Source organism: Cervus canadensis, chromosome 2 (assembly GCF_019320065.1).
Source record: "Cervus canadensis isolate Bull #8, Minnesota chromosome 2, ASM1932006v1, whole genome shotgun sequence".
Lineage (NCBI taxonomy): Eukaryota > Metazoa > Chordata > Mammalia > Artiodactyla > Cervidae > Cervus > Cervus canadensis.
Window position 1 is genome coordinate 35,497,217 of NC_057387.1, and position 12,266 is coordinate 35,509,482.

The following is a 12,266-nucleotide window of genomic DNA, read 5'->3' on the forward strand; positions in this document are numbered from 1 at the left end:
ATATTTTGGCTGATTCTTGACAAAAATACCCAGCAACATTTTCTCACAAGTCCTGTTGTTTTGGCCCTAACTGGATAAAAGTGAAGTTAACTGGATAAAAGTGACTGGTCACTCAGTTGTGTCTGACTCTTTGTGACCCCATGGGCCCCAGAGGCCTTCCAGGGTCCTCTGTCCTTAGGATTCTCCAGGCAAGAATACTGGAGTGTGTTGTCATTTCCTTCTCTAGGGGACTTTCCCCAACCAGGGATCAAACCCAGGTCTCCCACATTGCAGGCAGACGCTTTATTATCTGAGGCACCAGGGAAATTCCTTGCAACTCCCAGTGTTTTGGCTGATTCTTGACAAAAATACCCAGCAACACTTTCTCACAAGTCCTGTTGTCTTGGCCTTAACTGGATGGATAAGGGTATTAGATAAAACATTTGTGTTAAATTTGGAACATATTTCCTTTCAGACGAATGACGATCACCACCCTACATTAAGCAAAAGTCTAAACATCTTCCCAAGTTTAGGGGAAAGTATTGTGTGATTCAATATAAAGAACAACTGGCTGAGTATCAGGTGGTCTGCAGGAGGAAAAAAAATAATTATTTTGTCAACTCATCATTTCATTTACTCTGCGTAAATGTCAATTATGTCAATTGAGTTAAGGCAGGGTTTTGTAGATTAGTTTCCATACTGAATCTAATCAATATGTTGGTTCACAGGCTTGATATATAGGAATTACTGCTTTGTTTTTCTGGACCCATTGAGGTTATTCAGTTCATTTCTGTCACTCAGTCATGACCGACTCTTTGAGACGCCATGGACTGCAGCATGCCAGGCTTCCCTGTCCATCACCAACTCCCAGAGCTTGCTCAAACTCATGTCCATGGAGTTGGTGATGCCATCCAATCATCTCATCCTCTGTTGTCCCCTTCTATCCACCACCTTCAACCTTTCCCAGCATCAGGGTCTTTTCCAATGAGTTGGTTCTTCGCATCAGGTGGTCAAAGTATTGGAGCTTCAGCTTCAGCATTAGTCCTTCCAATGAATATTCTGGACTGATTCCCTTTAGGATTGACTGGTTGGATTTTCTTGCTGTCCAAGGGATTCTCGAGAGTCTTCTCCAACACCACATTTCAAAAGTATCAATTCTTCTATGCTCAGCTTTCTTTATAGTCCAACTCTCACATCCATACTTGACTACTGGAAAAACTGTAGCCTTGACTAGATGGACCTTTGTTGGCAAGGAATGTCTCTGCTTTTGTATATGCTGTCTAGGTTGGTCATAACTTTTCTTCCAGGGAGCAAGTGTCTTTTAATTTCATGGCTGCAGTCACTATCTGTGGTGATTTTGAGCATTTTTTGGCACTGCCTTCCTTTTGGACTGGAATGAAAACTGACCTTTTCCAGTCCTATGGCACTGCTGAGCTTTCCAAATTTGCTGGCATATTGAGTGCAGCACTTTCACCGCATCATCTTTCAGGATTTGAAAGAGCTCAACTGGAATTCCATCACCTCCACTAGCTTTGTTCATAGTGATGCTTCCTAAGGCCCACTTGACATCATATTCCAGGATGTCTGGCTCTAGGTGAGTGATTACACCATTGTGATTATCTGGTTCGTGAAGATCTTTTTTGTACATCTCTTCTGTTATTCTTGCCACCTTTTCTTAATATCTTCTGCTTCTGTTCAGATGGTCAACACCAAAATCATATACATTAAATTCTTTGCAGCCAAAGATGGAGAAGTTCTATACAGTCAGCAAAAACAAGACCAGGAGCTTACTATGGCTCAGATCATAAACTCCTCATTGCCAAATTCAGACTTAAGTTGAAGAAAGTAGGGAAAACCACCAGATCATTCAGATATGACCTAAATCAAATCCCTAATGATTATTCAGTGGAAGTGAGAAATAGATTTAAGGGACTAGATCTGGTAGACAGGGTGTCTGATGAACTATGGATGGAGGTCCATGACATTGTACAGCAGATAGGGAACAAGACCTTACCCAAGAAAAAGAAATGTAGAAAAGCAAAATGGCTGTCTGAGGAAGCCTTACAAATAGCTGTGAAAAGGAGAGAAGCCAAAAGCAAAGGAGAAAGGAAAAGATATACCCATTTGAATGCAGAGTTCCAAAGAATAGCAAGGAGAGATAAGAAAGCATTCCTCAGTGATCAGTGCAAAGAAATAGAGGAAAACAATAGAATGGGAAATCTAGAGATCTCTTCAAGAAGATTAGAGGTACTGAAGACACAGAACTTTAAAAGGACTTGTGCAGTCACTGTTATACTCAGTGCTGCTGACCCTGAAGCAGGCTGCTGTTGACCCACGCCTCTGCTGGAGACTCACGGACACTCAGAGGCAAGTCTGGTTCAGTCTCTTTTGGGGATACTGTCCCTTTCTCCTGGCTCCTGGTGCACACAAAGTTTTGTTTGTTCCTCCCAAGAGTCTGTTTCTGCAGACCTGTGGAAATTCTGTAGTCTAATCCCACTGGCCTCCAAAGTCAGGTTCTCTGGGGGTTCTCAGTCCCTTTGCCAGATCCCCAGGTTGGGAAATCTATTGTGGGTCCAGGAACTTTCTTAACAGTGTGAGAAGTTCTTTGGTATAATTGTGCTGTGGTTTGTGGGTTGTCTGCTCAGCAGTTCTACGGTGGGGCTAAAGGCAACCTCCTCCAAGAAGGCTTATGCCATATGCTGTTTAGGGGACGTCTGCTGTGGTCCGGGCCCCTTTCCCCATGGCAGGCCACCCGTGCCACCACAGGAGACACTCAAACACTCAACAGCACGTCTGACTCAGGCTCTGTGGGGTCTCTGGGTCCTGGTGCACACAAGGCTTTTTTGAGCCCTCTGAGTATCTCTGGTGGGTATGGGTTTTGATTCTAAATGCGATTTTGCCCTCCTACCATCTTTCTGGGGTATCTCCTTTGCTCTTGGATGTGAAGCATCTTTTTTTGGATGAGATCCTACATTCTCCTGACTATGGTTGTTCATCAGTGAGTTGCAATTTTGGAGTTCTCGCAGGAGATGAGCACACGTCCTTCTACTCCACCATTTTGTTTATTTTACAAAGTGTAATTTTATAAATCATGTTTTACTATACAACTAATTAGATTATAAGGAAATAATTGACAGTCAAGCTTTGACTCCAATTCTATTAGCAATATTTCCCCAAAATTACATTATCATTTTGCATTAGTAAGTTAGATAAAAAATTATTGTCCATTATCTTCACCTCATTACGCAGTTAAAGTGAGAGACAAAATAAATTTCTAGAAGAAATAAGCCAGAATACTAATTATAACAATATATGATTTTCATAGTTTTATATTGTTGCTTATTAGTATTTAGCTTTCATAGCTCATTAACATACTCTTTGGATAATTTCAACTTTATGCTTAGAGTCCTTCAATTTTTTTTTTTCTTATTACCTCCAGAAAGTATTGTTTCATTACCCTTATATCCAAAGCCTTCTGCAAAAGGGAAAAAAAACTTGTCCTTTTTGTGCTATACAATAGAGTAGACCACACAGAAGACTATTAACTTTAAAGCTAAAATAATTAAAATTGAGTAAAATTAAGCATTTTATTTCTCCAGGGCCCTAGGCACGCCTCAATAGCTCAATAGTCTAGGTAGCCTGTGATTACTGTATTAATGCCAGATAGAAGGTACTCATCACAGAAAGTTCTATCTGACAGTCCTGCTCCACATTCCTTCCAGGCTTGTTATTTTCCATTCTCATCCAGAAAAATTCCGTACTTGCCAAATTAGACCCCTTTCTATCTTCTGACAGGCTGCACCTTGTTTGTTTTTAGCCATTTTGATCAATGTAACAGTATGACATGAAGTACTTCTACTACTTCAAGAATTCATGTACTTATTCATATAAAAAAATATGAAGTTTTCTTTTATTCCAAGAAGCCTGTTAGGTATTAGAGAAATAAAAACAAGAAACATAGTCCTTGCCATACAAGGTCACAGTCTAATAGGGGAGAGTGGCAGGTAGGTGAGTGAGTATAGACGGTAGCTGCTAAGACAGAAGTAGGCAGTGAGTTTCATGGGAGAACATGAACACTTCTATCAGAAGTTAGAAAAGAGTCAGGCAATGCTCCTGAAAAATGGTGTGTGATCTGAATTTAGAAACATAGAAGAAGTTAGGGAAATGAAACGAAGCAGAATGGAGGAGAGTATAGAGATCTGAGGAGTATGAGCTAGCTGGGAATTCACTGCTTTCAGTAGCTAGAGCTCAGCATGCAGGGAGCTCACTACATTAGAGAAGGCCACTTGGATCATGCCAGAGCTCAATGCCATGTTGAGAATGTGGGCTCTATTTGCAAACCGAAAAAGCTACGGACAGGTTGAATGCAGGCCTGTGATAGAACCAGATCTGTCTTTTTGCCAAGATCACCCTAGAAACAAAGAGGAAAGAAGTTGAGTAGAAGCCATTTAGAAGACCTCTTCATAATCTAGGTGACAAGTAATAAGGGCCTGAATTAATATAGTGACTGTTGCATAGAGGGAAGGTTTTGAGGGATTAAAATGTGTAATATATTGGTAACAGTTGTTAGGTATTTGAATGAAGGTCCACTTTCAAACTTATAGCAATTCTGAAAAGTACAAATGCCATCTTCAGATTTATTTCCCATCTGGGAAACTTTGCTTTTTAAATTCCCATCAATTCAATTCAGTTCAGTCGCTCAGTCGTGTCCGACTCTTTGCGACCCCATGAATCACAGCACACTAGGCCTCCCTGTCTATCACCAGCTCCCGGAGTTTACTCAAACTCATGCCCATTGAGTCGGTGATGCTATCCAGCCATCTCATCCTCTGTCGTCCCCCTCTCCTCCTGCCCCCAATCCCTCCCAGCATCAGGGTCTTTTCCAATGAGTCAACTCTTCACATCAGGTGGCCAAAGTATTGGAGTTTCAGCTTCAGCATCAGTCCTTCCAATGAACACCCAGGACTTATCTCCTTCAAGATGGACTGGTTGGATCTCCTTGCAATGCAAAGGACTCTCAAGAGTCTTCTCCAACACCACAGTTCAAAAGCATCAATTTTTCAGTGCTCAGCTTTCTTCACAGTCCAAATCTCACATCCTTACATGACCACTGGAAAAACCATAGCCTTGACCAGATGGACCTTTGTTGGCAATGTAATGTCTCTGCTTTTTAATATGCTATCTAGGGTGGCCATAACTTTCCTTCCAAGGAGTAAGTATCTTTTAATTTCATGGCTGCAGTCACCATCTACAGTGATTTTGGAGCCTCCAAAAATAAAGTCTGACACTGTTTCCACTGTCTCCCCATCTATTTCCCATGAGGTGATGGGACCAGATGCAATGATCTTAGTTTTCTGAATGTTAAGCTTTAAGCCAACTTTTTTACTCTCCTCTTTCACTTTCTTCAAGAGGCTTTTTAGTTCCTCTTCACTTTCTGCCATAAGGATGGTGTCATCTGCATATCTGAGGTTACTGATGTTTCTCCCGGCAATCTTGATTCCAGCTTATCCTTCTTCCAGACCAGCGTTTCTCATGATGTACTCTGCTTGTAAGTTAAATAAGCAGGGTGACAATATACAGCCTTGAGGTACTCCTTTTCCTATTTAGAACCAGTCTGTTGTCCCATGTTCAGTTCTAACTGTTGTTTCCTGACCTGCATACAGGTTTCTCAAGAGACAGGTCAGGTGATCTGGTATTCCCATCTCCTTCAGAAGTTTCCACAGTTTATTGTGATCCACACAGTCGAAGGCTTTGGCATAGTCAATAAAGCAGAAATAGAAATTTTTCTGGAACTCTCTTGCTGTTTTGATGATCCAGTGGATATTGACAATTTGATCTCTGGTTCCTCTGTCTTTTCTAAAACCAGCTTGAACATCTGGAAGTTCTTGGTTCACATATTGCTGAAGCCTGGCTTGGAGAATTTTGAGCATTACTTTATTAGCGTGTGAGATGAGTGCAATTGTGTGGTAGTTTGAGCATTCTTTTGGATTGCCTTTCTTAGGGATTGGAATGAAAATGGACCTATTCCAGTCTTGTGGCCACTGCTGAGTTTTCCAAATTTGCTGGCATATTGAGTACAGCACTTTCACAGCATCATCTTTCAGGATTTGAAATAGCTAAACTGGAATTCCATCACCTCCACTAGCTTTGTTTGTAGTGATGCTTTCTAAGGCCCACTTGACTTCACATTCCAGGATGTCTGGCTCTAGGTGAGTGATCACACCATTGTGATTATCTGATTTGTGAAGATCTTTTTTGTACATTTCTTCTGTTATTCTTGCCACCTATTCTTAATATCTTCTGCTTCTGTTAGGTCCATACCATTTCTGTCCTTTATTGAGCCCATTTTTGCATGAAATATTCTCTGATATCTCTGATTTTCCTGAAGAGATCTCTAGTCTTTCCCATTCTGTTGTTTTCCTCTATTTCTTTGCACTGATCACCGAGGATGGCTTTCTTATGTCTCCTGGCTATTCTTTGAAACTCTGCATTCAAATGGGAATATCTTTCCTTCTCTCCTTTGCTTTTAGCTTCTCTTCATTTCACAGCTGTTTGTAAGCCCTCCTCAGACAACCATTTTGCCTTTTTGCATTTCTTTTCCATGGGGATGATCTTGATCCCTGTCTCCTGTACAATGTCACGAACCTCCGTCCATAGTTCATCAGTCTCTCTGTCTATCAGATCTAGTCCCTTAAATCTATTTCTAACTTCCACTGTGTAGTCATAAGGGACTTGTTTTAGGTCATACCTGAATGGTCTAGTGGTTATCTCTGCCTTCATCAGTTTAAGTCTGAATTTGGCAATAAGGAGTTCATGATCTGAGCCACAGTCAGCTACTGGTCTTGTTTTTGCTGACTGTATAGAGCTCCTCCATCTTTGGATGCAAAGAATATAATCAATTTGATTTCAGTGTTCACCATCTGGTGATGTCCATGTGTAGGGTCTTCTCTTGTGTTCTTGGAAGAGGGTGTTCCCTATGATCAGTGTGTTCTCTTGGCAAAACTCTATTAGCCTTTGCCCTGCTTCATTCCGTACTCCAAGGCCAAATTTGCCTGTTACTCCAGGTGTTTCTTTGGAGAAGGAAATGGCAAACCACTCCAGTGTTCTTGCCTGGAGAACCCCAGGGACAGAGGAACCTGGTGGGCTACAGTCTATGGGTCACAGAGAGTCAGACACGACTAAAGCGACTTAGCCAGGCGTTTCTTGACTTCCTACTTTTGCATTCCAGTCCCCTATAATGAAAAGGACATCTTTTTTGGGTGTTAGTTCTAAAAGGTCTTTTAGGTCTTCATAGAACCATTCAACTTCGGCTTCTTCAGTATTACCGATTGGGGCATAGGCTTGGATTGTCGTGATATTGAATGGTTTGCCTTGGAAATGAACAGAAATCATTCTGTCATTTTTGAGATTACATCCAAGCACTGCATTTTGGGCTCTTTTGTTGACTGTGATGGCTACTCCATTTCTTCTAAGGGATTCCTGCCCACAGTAGTAGATATAATGGTCATCTGAGTTAAATTCACCCATTCCAGTCCATTTTAGTTTGCTGATTCCTAGAATGTCAACATTCACTCTTGCCATCTCCTGTTTGACCACTTCCAATTTGCCTTGATTCTTGGACCTAACATTCCAGGTTCCTATGCAATATTGCTCTTTACAGCATCGGACCTTGCTTCTATCACCAGTCCCATCCACAACTGGGTATTGTTTTTGCTTTGGCTCCATTCCTTTATTCTTTCTGGAGTTATTTCTCCACTGATCTCCAGTAGCATATTGGGCACCTACCGAGCTGGGGAGTTTCTCTTTCAGTATCCTGTCATTTTGCCTTCTCATACTGTTCATGGGGTTCTCAAGGCAAGAATACTGATGTGGTTTGCCATTCCCTTATTTACTCATATTTAGTAATAATTTCCATTCAGTTCTTCTATACAAAGACTAGCATCCTAGCATCCCTTATAGTGAATAACCTGGTTCTTTGATTTATTTTATACTTGATATATATTTGATCACTCATAGATCAACTCCAATAATACATTTAAATTAAATAAATAATTAGATTTGAATTAAATATTTGAATGATTTTTATGATAATTTAAATTAAAAGTAATTAAATAACTAAATGTATAATTGTTTATTGAGCTTTGATTTTTCCCATTAAGTTATATAAATTAGACTATTGGATGAGTATTTGTCTTGTTTACTTTTAGATTGTAATTCCTAAAATGGTTTTTGTATCATAAGTTCAGCTCAGTTCAGTCACTCAGTCGTGTCCGACTCTTTGCAACCTTATGAATCGCAGCATGCCCGGCCTCCCTGTCCATCACCAAGTCCTGGAGTTTACTCAAATTCATGCCCATCAAGTCGGTGATGTCATCCAGCCATCTCATCCTCTGTCATCCCCTCCTGCCCCCAATCCCTCCCAGCATCAGGGTCTTTTCCAATGAGTCAACTCATCATAATTGGGGCCTAACAAGTATTTGGGGAATGAATCTGTAGTTTATAACTGGGAAGAAAGAAAATTATCCTTTATGGATCATTATTATTTGCCTGGCATTATCCTATTATGTAGTTTTATAAATATTGTACATTTTATTTCTCAAAATATTGTTAAGTATTAGTAACACCAGGAAAATAAGTATAGTACTTCCTTTTTACAATTGACAGAACCCTAGCTCAGAGAATCTAGATGACTTACAGTATAGGAAATGAAAAGCAGACCTGGAAATTGAGGGCAATTTTTTCTGTATCCAAAGTCTACAATTGTTTGATATAGTAACTTGCCCTTTATCTTCTAGGCATGAAAATCCCATTTGGGAAAGGATATTTGTGTTGCATAAGTATCAGTGAGCATTAGATCTGCATAGTGGACTTAACAATCACTTACTCTGAACTTTTAAGCAGGCAGGCATGGCTTGGGACCAAAAAAATCAATAATAAATGGTCTTTGTCCTAAAGAGCACACACTAGTGATGGAGACAAATGCTTAAGCAAATAATTTTGGTTACACACACACACATAGACACACACAGACACACACACACGGAAATGGGTACAGTCACACACAGGTACTCATATTCAAATGTCTATGGGTGTCCACAACATTGTATGCTGAATTAATACAAAGCTTCTGAGAACACTTTTTTTTTTAAAAGAAATAGGATATTAATTAATTAATTAATTTATTTGTGTTTATTTTTCTTTTTTAGGATATTAATTTAAACCTTAAAGAATAAGAATTATCTAGTAAGGAATGGGTAAGTGAGCAACTGAAATATCTCAATACAAAGCAATATGTGTGCAGCAAAAAATTAGTCCAGCAGCTTAATATTCCACAGCATTTTTATAAATATTATGCAAGAAGTGAGATTAGGTGAAACTAAGGAAACTTGATTTAGTTTTTCTTCCCCAACTACAATGCTTGAACTTAATTCTGCAGACAATTAGAAACAGCCACTTTATGCAAAGTATTGAAATAGTTCAATTTCATCCAGTGGACTCTGGGTGCAAGTTAAAGAAAGGATGCAAAGAATGGTAAAATTTGAGAAAGGAGGTTTATCTTGGTAAGTATCCACACTAAAATAATAGGCAATAATAGAGGTGGAGAGGAGGCACTAGATTCAAGAAACAGGAGAGACGTCTATTTATAAAATTTGATGGAATATGAGAGAGACAAAGGAGGGTAGAAAGGTTTCCACATCCTAGTCATGAGGGATGGAGTTGATAGTGGTACCTTAACAGAAATCTGGAACAAACAGGAGACAGTTTCATCTGTCTTAAAAAGAAAATCAAACAAATACAACAAACAAAAGACATAAATACTCTCCGGATCTCTTTTCTTCTTCTAGTTGTCACTTCATTTGACTGCGGCCACTGACTGCAAAACTTCTTGAAAGAGCGATGCCGAGCCACTGACTCCCGTACCCTCACCTGTCCACTCAGTCCCTCTAGCAGGGTCCCTGCCCTCACCAGCTAACTGAGACCATCCCTGGATAGGTCACAAATAACTTCCACTGTGCCAAAACTGAATGTTTTCTTCACTTATCTGACCCAAAGCAACAGCAAACCAGTTCATTCTCTCTTTAAAACACATTTCCTCTTAACTTTTCTAATACTCTCCTGTTCTATTTCCTTCTTAATCTCTGCTCCTAGTTCATTCTCTTGTAATGACTAAACCTTGGAGTGAACTTCTGCTGCATCCCCCTCTCCTTCTATATCAACACAATCTCCCTAGTAGACCTGCCTTGTCCCAGCTCTAAATAAAAGTCCTCTGCAGCAACTTCTAAATTTACATCACCTGCATTGTGTTTTCCCTCAAATGCCAGACTAGACTTTTCCAAATTCTTGGCACCTCCATTGGCATATCAATAATAATCTCGCACATTGTCAAGTCAGATACTTGTTTCTCTGCCATTGTAACTATGCACCCATCCCTCGTCTTAATGAATTGTACCATCTGTCACATATTGATCAACCCAATGCCTTGATTCATCCCTTTCAATCACTCCTTATTCTTAATTTACCAGCAATTTCTGCCACTACCTCTGGATGTACCCCCAAATGCCCACTGATGCCACCTCTGTTGGTACCATTCTAGTCTAGGAAATTATTGTCATATCTTAAACAGTCCACTACAAAAGCCACCTAACTGGTGTTCTTGTTGCCACTCCTCCCTGGTTGCAATTTGTTGTCCTCAAACAACTTGAATCTGTAAAGATGTAAATTCCATCATATCACTCCACAGGTTTTCACTAAACTCTCCTCACTCTGGCTTTCAAGCCTCTAGTGATCAAGCACACTCTCTGACTACAATGGGCCTCATTATCCACTAGACTTGCAATCCAATAGAATCTCTGTCCTCACATGTGCTCAGGTCATTTACAACTTGGAACTAGTCGTTCTTTCTGCTTGAACTGCTCTTCCAGGCAACTTCACATGGCTGCCTTCATCTTGTCATTCAATTTCAACTCAGATGCCACCTCCTCAATGAAACCTCATTAGACTCCCAATCACTTTCTGTCACATCAGGTTAATTTAATCCTTTGCATAGCACATATCACAATCTGCTGGTTTCCATTGTTTATTTTGTTACACATTGTCTTTCTGTCTCTGGCCTCACTTACTACACACAGACACAAACTAGAATGCAAACTACCTGAGAATGGGAACTTTTTGTTACTCCTTGCTGCATTGCTAAGCCCTTATAACAGAGAGTCTGATAAATGAAACTGAAGTGAAGGCTAAAGGTGGAACCTGGAGAGGATGATAAAAAGACTAAAACACAAAGGCAAAGATATGAAAAACACTACCATAATATTTAATTAGGTGAAATATCATTAGGCAATAAATGGCATGGGAACCACCAAAATAGAAATTTTTTTTAAAGAAATAAATGCAAACCTCTATCAAAACCAGCAGAAATCCAGTAAGCCAGGAACTGCAAGGAGTGTCCATTGGACTTAGCAAAATCAATGGTCTGGTGTCTCATGACACTGGTCATGGTAAATTCAGAGAAGTGGAGACAGCTGAAGGAAGGTAGAAAGCAGATGCTGCAGGAGCAAATGGGAGAAATTATGGAGGAAAATTAAGTGTGATATTTTTTTCAAGACATTTGGTTGAGAAAGAAAAAATGGAGTATCACTAGGGGAGATACTCTGGATGGAAAAATGGCATTGTGTCCTGAGAGAGATTTGAAGAGGAAATAATAGAAAGACCTTGAGAATTTAGGAGAGATGGAGCAAAGTCCCAAATGTGGCCAAGAGGAATAGGATTAAAACCAGAGCTGGACGTTGACCTCAAAAGTAACAAGATGGATAAAAGATAGATGCTGGTTTGAAGTAGTTTATGTTGATGCTTTTAATTTTATTGATTAAGTGGCAAATCAGCCTTATGAAAAAGAGAGTTGAATATTGGATAAAATGTTTGTAAGGGGTGCAGGCATAGAATTGGATAAGAGGGATTTGAAAATTGATTAAGAACTAGAGAATTCCTGGAAAGTTCTGGAATCAGGATTCACATACTGATGGAAAATAGTTCAGATGGCAGATCTTGTCTAAACTGTACAAAATAGGCATGGCCAGTAAATACCATTTATTACCACAGATTAGAATCAGATAGTTAAAGTACAAAGTTAATCGTGGTTAGACAGGGGAATTTATAAAGAGTGGATTTTTATTTATTTATTTTTTTCTGAATAAAATACATTTCATTTAATGTATTTAAGTTAGTGATTTAACATATTTAAGTTAGAGTATAATACCACCTGGGATTTCCTGGTGGCTCAGTGGTAA